The sequence below is a fragment of the Microtus oregoni genome, unplaced genomic scaffold, assembly GCF_018167655.1.
Source record: "Microtus oregoni isolate MIOR12 unplaced genomic scaffold, Mior012 000026F_ref0000081, whole genome shotgun sequence".
Taxonomy (NCBI): domain Eukaryota; kingdom Metazoa; phylum Chordata; class Mammalia; order Rodentia; family Cricetidae; genus Microtus; species Microtus oregoni.
This window is the reverse complement of record NW_024543085.1, coordinates 10,054,530-10,063,898: the sequence shown is the minus strand read 5'-3', so window position 1 is coordinate 10,063,898 and position 9,369 is coordinate 10,054,530. Positions and strand designations below refer to the sequence as shown.

Sequence of the window (9,369 nt, the reverse complement as noted above, 5' to 3'; positions counted from 1 at the left end):
CTGCTTACAGTGGCCTAGACATCTCCTACCAGTTAATCAAGGAAATGCCTACAGAGTAGCCTATGGGCCAGTCTAATAGAGAAACCTTTTCAACTGAAGTTCCCTCTTCCCAGATGACCTTGGTTTGTAGTTGACAAAACACCTAACAAGGATGAATATAAAATTCTAAATGTATATCCCTAATCTGAGATCTACTGTAATAGAGTAAGTAGAAATACATCTTGGTGTCAGATCATGTAGGTTCAGAACATTAGTCTATGCTCTTTTTTCAGAAAGTATTGAGATAGGCAGTCTATCATTTCCTCTGTTATAGCTTAAGTGAAATTCAAACTCTTTTGCTGATTTAATACATAGTTGATCTGTTTTACGATACCTATGTTTTCTCTTTCAAGTAATATAACTCATTTTGTTATTCTCATGCTCACATTGTATTTAATTTTGCATGCATAATTTTATGTTACTTAGAATTTTTTTTTTTTTTTTTTTTTTTTTTTTTTTTTTTTTTTTGGTTTTTCGAGACAGGGTTTCTCTGTGGTTTTTTGGAGCCTGTCCTGGAACTAGCTCTGTAGACCAGGCTGGTCAAATTAATTTTAAATTTATATGTATGTATGTGTGACTGTGTGACTTTATGTGTATCACATGCAGTTCAATGCTTGCAGTAGCCAGAGAGGTAGATGCCGTGGGACTGGAGTTTTGGGAGGGTGTGAGTCGCCTGATGTGGGTACTATGACCCAAGCTTGGGTCTTCTTCCAGAGCAGCAAGTGCTCCAAACCCTACTGAACCATCTCTCCAACCACTATATTAAATTTTTTGTAAGGCAGACCCAGAAAATATAATTACTGATGCAGTTTAACTATCATATCATTTTCTATTAAATGAAAATCAGAACACTTGTTGTAAATTTGTTAATAAATATTCTATATTTCATTATTTTCTAGGTTGGAAATTTTTTAGGTTCGAAATTTTTATGAGAAGTTTTATAATATATTTTGAATGTCAGTGGACAAATAAATATACTTTTTAAACATTTAAAGCATCTTTATAGTTGAGTACATCATTAAGATATACATTTAAATTAATTATTTTCTTGTTTTTTCCTAATTATTATAAGGATGTTACTTTCACTGTTATTACTAGTAACTGGGTCATCATATAATCTAAATCAGTGGGGCAATAAAAATAATCACTAAATCTTAAGTATCAAGATAAATTAAATGGCATTCTACAGAGGTAAAGTAGTGTACTGTGGCTTTCAGGTTCACGCAGTTAATCTTCATTTTGTTGTAGAGGTAGTTTGTGTATGCACAATGATACATATTTACATGGGGGTGGGTTGCAGTTCCTGCCATGCCTACTTACATATTGACTCATAGTCAGTAGGTAAATGTAGGTTTTCTCTATGTAAATAAACGAGATGATGAGTCTTTTTACTAATCCGTATTTACATGTATTTTTTGGATTTTTATTGGTAACAGCAAACATAGTCAGTAGCCATAGTTCTTTGTAGAAATTCACATTGAAGCTTTAAACATACCATATAAGCAGGAAGAAACATTTATATAGGTGAGTTACTCATTGCTACTCCTTGCCTTTATGATAGAAATGTAACAAAGTGATAGACTGATAGAATATTGAAGTAGTCTCTGGTCCAGAGAAAAATAAACCCCTCAAGTTGTGTGAAAACACCAAGTGGCAGGACCTTAGCCAAGTCCAGGAAGAGTTGGTGACTTTGGAGAGGGAGATATAACATTTAGCAAAAAGCCACTATTTTCCAGGCAAAGATGCATCTACCAAAAGACTGAGTTGGCTCAGTGTTGGATGCCTTTTCTTACCCCTAAGGGTGTTCTCCCGGTTCCTGCAAGGAGCCCTGGAAATGTGGTGTGTGTCGTTGTTGCATTTGCCAGGGTAACGTTTTCTGGTTTTATTTTATTTTTTCCCCAAATGTAACGGTTTGGTGTGACATAAATTAAGGCACGTCTCTTCACTTTGCTTTTCTTGTACTTTACTGTGAGAAAGTTGTTGCGGGTTCTATAGTTACCATAGGTGTTTTCTAGAATAGATGAAAGGGAAATTTGAGATTCCATCAGGTCTGACATAGTCACGCAGTTCAGTGTCCTTCATGGGGTATGTAAGCGCGAGATGGACCTTGTCAGATGGGTTGGGTTCAAGGAGACCCACTGCGGTGAGAGACAGGCATGCCACGCAGACCACGCTCACATGACAGTTTTTATTGGTGGTGGTTGGGATGGACAAAGGGAGAGAGAAGGGAGTATAAAGTGGTCTTGTGGGAAGACTGTGGAGGGGGGAGACAAAGAGACAGAGAGACAGGCAGGGAGAGAGAGGGAAATGGATAGATAGATAGATAGATAGATAGATAGATAGATAGATGCATAGGTAGGTAGATAGATAGATAGATAGATAGATAGATAGATAGATAGATAGAGATAGAAAGAAACACTCAGATGGGAGAGAGGAAGAGAAAGAGGAGGAAGAAGAAGGGACAGGGTGGACACAGCAGGCCGGGGTACTACTGCCTGCTATGCACACAGGGGTGACACACTCTACCAGGTCCCAAAGGGGCAGGGACAGGTGTTCCTGTATGTTAACAGTGGCTACTTCTGTTATTCCGAGGTCTTTGTGGAGGAAGGGTTTTCTGCCACCTTTCATTTCCGGTAGGTGAATTTCATGTGGTGAGAATGTCAGCACCTGAGCCTGGGGGTTACCCACTCTATAAATGTGTCCTGCAGCATCAGACTGCAAAGTCCAGGTGTAATGGGGAAAAACTGATCACCAATAGGCATACGGAAATGCTGGTCTCTGGGGACTGTCTGTCACCCTCTAGATGTCTTCATCAGGTTTATTTCCTCTGTCATTTAAATAATTGTAAGACAGGAGAGAAGGACAATGCAACAGACAGCAACAGGGAAAATAGCAGCAAACAAAAGAAGACAGACTCAGCTGATAAAGAAAGGTTTTTAAGGATGAGGGATTGGTCCCATTTATTCAATGTTGCCCTTAAAGGCTGTGCTGTTGGGGTTACACATAGGAAGCGATCTCCTGTGCCCATCTCCTGTAGGGTACTTCCCACTTTCTCTTCTATCAGGTTCACTGTGTTCTGACTGATAGTGAGGTCTTTAATCCATTTGGACTTGAGTTTTGTGCATGGTGATAGATATGGGTCTATTTTCATTCTTCTACAGGTTGACATCCAGTTATGCCAGCACCATTTGTTGAAGATGCTTTCTTTCTTCCATTGTATACTTTTGGCTCCTTTATCAAAAATGAGGTGTTCATAGGTTTGTGGGTTAAAATTAGGGTCTTCTATTCGATTCCATTGATCAACTTCTCTGTTTTTATGCCAGTACCACACGGTTTTCATCACTGTAGCTCTGTAATAGAGTTTGAAGTCAGGGATGGGAATGCCTCCAGACAATCCTTTATTGTATAGGATTGTTTTGGCTATCCTGGGTTTTTTGTTTTTCCATATAAAGTTGATTATTGTCCTCTCAAGATCTGTGAAGAATTTTGATGGGACCCTGATGGGGATTGCATTGAATCTATAAATTGCCTTTGGTAGAATTGCCATTTTTACTATGTTGATCCTCCCAATCCAAGAGCAAGGAAGGTCCTTCCATTTTCTGGTATACTCCTCAATTTCTTTCTTCAATGCCTTAAAGTTCTTGTCAAATAGATCTTTCACTTCCTTGGTTAGAGTTACCCCAAGATATTTTATGCTGTTTGTGGCTATTGTGAAAGTTGAAGCGTCTCTGATTTCCCTCTCTGCTTCCCTATCCTTTGTGTATAAGAGGGCGATTGATTTTTTGGAGTTTATCTTGTATCCTGCCACATTACTAAAGGTACTAAAACTGAGAAGCTTCTGTAAAGCAAAGGACACTGTCACCAAGACAAATAGGCAACCTACTGACTGGGAGAAGATCTTCACCAACCCTGCAACAGACAAAGGTCTGATCTCCAAAATATATAGAGAACTCAGGAAACTAGACTTTAAAATGCTAATTAACCCAATTAAAAAATGGGGCACTGAACTGAACAGAGAATTCTCAGCAGAGGAAGTTCAAATGGCCAAAAGACACTTAAGGTCATGCTCAACCTCCTTTGCAATCAGGGAAATGCAAATCAAAACAACTTTGAGATATCATCTTACACCTGTCAGAATGGCTAAAATAAAAAACTCCAATGATAGCCTTTGCTGGAGAGGCTGTGGAGGAAGGGGAACACTCATCCATTGCTGGTGGGAATGCAATCTTGTGCAACCACTTTGGAAATCGGTGTTTCGGTTTCTCAGGAAATTCGGGATCAACTTACCCCTGGACCCAGCAATACCACTCCTGGGAATATACCCAAGAGATGCCCTATCACATGACAAGAGCATTTGTTCAATTATGTTCATAGCAGTATTATTTGTAATAGCCAGAACCTGGAAACAACCTAGATGCCCTTCAATGGAAGAATGGATGAAGAAAGTGTGGAATATCTACACATTAGAGTACTATGCTGCGTTAAAAAACAATGACTTCTCAAATTTTGCATGCAAATGGATGGAAATAGAAAACACTATCCTGAGTGAGGTATCCCAGAGCCAAAAAGATGAACATGGGATGTACTCACTCATAATTGGTTTCTAGCCATAAACAAGGGTCACGGAGTCTACACTTGGTGATCCCAAAGAAGCTAAGTAAGAAGGTGAACCAAAGGAAAAGCATATAGTTGTCCTCTTGGCTATGGGAAGTAGACAAAATTGCCGGGGAGAAAATTGAGATCTTGGGGGTGGGGTGGGATGGGGGTAAGGGGAGATGGGGAGAGAGGGGGGAGAGGGGGAGAATGGGGGGGGGAGCTTGGGAAAGGGGGAGGGTTGGGATGAAGGAAGGTTGAATGGGGGAGCACGGAAGCACGGTTCTTAGTTAAGGGAGCCACCTTAGGGTTGGCAAGAGACTTGAACCTAGAGTGGCTCCCAGCTGCCCAAGCCGAGGTCCCCAGTTAGTTCCTTGGGCAGCTGAGGATGGGGAACCTGAAATGACCCTATCCTAGAGCAATACTGATGAATATCTTGCATATCATCATAGAACCTTCATCTGGTGATGGATGGAGACAGAGACAGAGACCCACACTGGAGCACTGGACTGAGCTCCCAAGGTCCCGATGAGGAGCAGAAGGAGGGAGAACATGAGCAAAGAAGTCGGGACCACGAGGGGAGCACCCACCCACTGAGACAGTGGAGCTGATCTATTGGGAGCTCACCAAGGCCAGCTGGACTGTGACTGAAAAAGCATGGGATAAAACTGGACTCTCTGAGCATGGCGAACAATCAGGGCTGATGAGAACCCAAGGACATTGGCACGGGGTTTTGAACCTACGTAATGTGCTGGCTTTGTGGGAGCCTAGCCAGTTTGGATGTTCACCTTCCTAGAAATGCACGGAGGTTGGAGGACCTAGGACTTACCACAGGGCAGGGAAATCTGACTGCTCTTTGGGCTGGAGAGGGAGGGGGAGAGGAGTGGGGGGAGGGGGAGAAGGGTGGGAGGAGGGGGAGGGAAATGGGAGGCTGGGAGGAGGAGGAAATTTGTTTTTTTTTCTCTTTTCTCAATAAAAAAAAAAGTTAAAAAAAAAAGGATGAGGCATTGTACATACGTACCCTGCACACAGAGAGATCTGCAAAGTAGACAGGGCCTGAGGAAACTGAGGCCCAGCCTCTTCTCCAGGGTGGTGGGTGTCGAGGTCTTTGAGGCTTCCTCCCCTTCTAGAAGTGGTCAGTTTGAACAGACAGAGAAGTCCAAAAGTGTGGAATAAAGACATCTTGGTCTGGCCTTGAACTTGTTAGACTGGTCTGCAGGCAGGGAGCATATTCAGCAGAAGAAAAAGCCCACAAGGCCTTTGTTTTAAGCTGCCAGAATTTTGTTTCAGGTCAGGATGGTGAAGAAGAGGCCAAGCAACCATCTAGGAAGTTCATCATTGTTGTTGTTGCTTTGTTTTGTTTGCTTTTTTTTTTTAAATCTGGTGAGTCTCCTTGTCTGTCTGCCTATCAAGGAGTCCATCCAATTCCTCCTCCCTCATGCCCAAGTCATATTACTGACACTTAAGGGAGCAATAGCCCTAAAGATAACACAATAGAACCCTGACACAAACAGTTCTCACCTTCATGGGGGTAAGAGAGTTGATTCTGAGGCTGTTCTGGGTGACTGGGACCTGGGACTCACAGATTTAAGTTGTTCCAAATTTCATATTCCAATGTGGAAGCCTTTCCATGAAGTTTTATACTTCATAGATCAAGGTAAATCTGACATCCATTGGTGAGGATATTAGAGAGGTGGTGAGAGGTGGTGCAGGAAGATGGAAGAGGCTTTTCTAAAGAACTTAGATGCTCTCTGAAGATGCTTGTAGCTTCTGGCTTGTTTGGAGCTAGTGGTCTGCTAAGTTCATAGATTTCTTTTCCTGTTAGTCACAGGACATCCATTCTGACATAGAGTTGTGATATGGGAAGTCCTTCTGTATATTTGTTGCTTTTATAGGTAATGACTAAAGAAGCTACTTTGGCCTGTGATAGGGCAGAATAGCTAGGCAGGAAAACTAAACTGAGTGCTGGGAGAAAGAAGGTGGTGTTAGTGAGATGCCATGTAGCTGCCAGAGGAGGCAGACACTGGAATTTTGCCAGTCGGCCACAAGGAAATGGTAAATTTAATATATAAGAGCTAGCTAGAAATACAAGTAAGCTATTGGCCAAACAGTGTTTTAAATAATATAGTTTCTGTGTAATTATTTTGGGTCTGAGCAGCTGGGAATGAAGGAATTGCCTCTGACTGCAGAGATGGGAAAGGAATAGCCATAGGGGATGGAGGAGGTTCTCAGCTAGCCCAAGAAAAAGGAATGAATTCTGGATCTGTAATATCTCAATCTCTCCACAATGCTGAAGTCCTAATCCATCAGTTTCTAAAGACATACCTTTCCAGTGTTTTTTTTTCCACAGAACTAATGATGATCTGTGAAGCCACAGAGATGTTCCTAAATTATTGTTAATAATAAGCATTTCTATCAATTACCCTGGAAGTTTGAATTATCTTACTATTCAATTTATAAAAATACCACATCGACAGTATTGTTATCAGAGAAGATCCTCAAAATGTACATGCTCAAAAACTGTAGGAAAAAATTCTAAAAGTGCTTTAAAGAGTTATTTAAAATCTGATCTTTTGAGTGCCCTCTCCCTTCTTGACCCATGGCCCTTCCCTCTCTCCTTCTTCTTGCTGCAGTAGTTTCTAGACTGCCACTCCTGGAGGAGCACCCACCACGGTGATGGGGTCTTGGCCCTCCACATTACTACCATATGAGGAGCTCAAGGAGATCAAGAAAGGGACTGGCTTTTCCTACAGTCAGATCACGTTCCTGTACAGCCAGTTCACCAGCCTCGACAAAGGGGAGAATGAGACTCTCAGCTGGGAAGATTTCCAGAAGATTACAGAACTTGACATTAACCCACTGGGGGACTGGATCATCAATGCCTTCTTTTCAGAGGGAGAGGACCAGATAAGCTTCCGAGGATTCATGAGAACTTTGGCTCGTTTCCGACCCACTGATGATAATAAAAAGATGTTTCTGACCCACTGATGATAACAAAGATAACAGAAAACATGTGAATGGACCTGAACCACTCAACAGCCGAAACAACAAACTACACTTCGCTTTTGGACTATATGATTTGGATAAAGATGACAATATCTCCCGTGATGAGCTGTTACAGGTACTATAAATGTTGGTTGGAGTGAATGTCTCAGATGAGCAGCTGGGCAGCATTGCAGACAGGACCATCCAGGAGGCTGATCAGGATGGGGATAGTGCCATAATCTTTACAGAATTTAAGGTTTTGGAGAAGGTTAATGTAGAACAGAAAATGAGCATACTGTTTCTTCACTAAAAGACATGGACTAAATTATTCTTGCTTTCTAATATTTAAGAACTGGAACTACCTTCTGTCTGTCTACCCCACCCCTATCCTGCCATATCCTTTTCCCAGAATACTACTGCTCTTGCATGACAACCCGAAGTTTCTCCTGTCCACATAGACTTGCCTTTTGTGAATAAAAAGGGCGTGGTAGAATGGTACCCTTGGTCTATTTCTGTTCAGTATGCACCCACCAGGTCTCTTTGTAAATATCGTCTCTCCCCCTCCCCGTTTTGCTGCTGAATGCCATGCACCCATCCTGTCTGAGGAAATGAGATAGGGACTCATATCAAGAACCAGCCAGCCAAGCTCCCACTGGATAGAGACCATATCCATGCTGCTTTCCCTTCATCGAGCCTCCGTCATGTTCCTGTTTCCCTTTTGTGTCCTTTACTTCCTACTTCCTGGCACCCAACCTTCTCTCCATTTGGTCTTTGAGCCTTCCTCCTTTTCATCAGGATTCCCTGTGTTCTGCTTGACTCCAGGTTCTGTCTCTGATTGATAGGATAGTGAGTGGTCTGGTGGTTTACATCTACCTTCGCCTTGTTGTGTCTTTGGGGCGTTGACTGTCCAGGAGTTTTTCAATAACCTGTACAACTCTTGGAAAACATGTGACTCTCGGTCCCGTGCGCTGCTCTGTCACAGGACTTATGAACAGAGATGTTCTTGAAAGGTGGTCATGGTGAGACGAGTAGAGCCAGGTCAGCTCGGTGGTTTTCCTGGGTCTCTCTACCGCTGGCTTTTTTTATTTTCAGTGTATTTATATGGCCTCTTTTCTGAATTCGGTGCTGACATTCAGAAAATAGTCTTATTCCTGCCAGTTTGCTTCTCTCCGGGACATTGTCACCAGTAGAGTGGGCGTTATGACAATACGGTAGGGGCCCTTCTTGTAGTTTTCTAAAGCGGCTAGGCACCCTGGAGAGCTGCCCACGTTCCCTCTGCAGCGTGGGTTATGCCTCAGTGTTCTGTACACTGGAAGAGTCTTCATATTTCCAAACAGAAAAGACAAGTGTTGTAGAAGTGCCTGACTCACCTCAGTCCTAAAGAATTAGATTATCCTCCATTGCACCTGAGTTCACTTTGGAACCATGGAGTTTGCAGTAGGAAGGGAACTTGTTTTCCAAATGGAATTCTGACAAGAGAAAGAAGGTGCAGGACTGAGGGGAGAGTGAGAGGAACTGAGAGATGAGGGGAACCAAAATTCTGGACGGGAACCTCAACACTGTTTACTGTGAAGGATGCAGACATATTATTTTGCTCCTATGTGAGAATGTTAAGAAAAACCATTGGTTTGAGCAGCTGAATACAATTTGTTTTTTGTTTGTTCGTTTTAACCTTTCTGCCTAAAACAGTTTATCAAAAGTAGCTAATATTTGTTAGACATTAGCTGGTAAGTACTTCAAGGAAAGTTATGT

At 42.1% G+C, this 9,369-nt stretch overlaps 1 pseudogene; it reads left to right on the top strand.

Annotated features, from left to right (window-relative positions):
- The first annotated feature begins 7,308 nt into the window (after positions 1–7,308).
- Positions 7,309–7,927, top strand: LOC121463226 (annotated as a pseudogene).
- Positions 7,928–9,369: the final 1,442 nt, after the last annotated feature.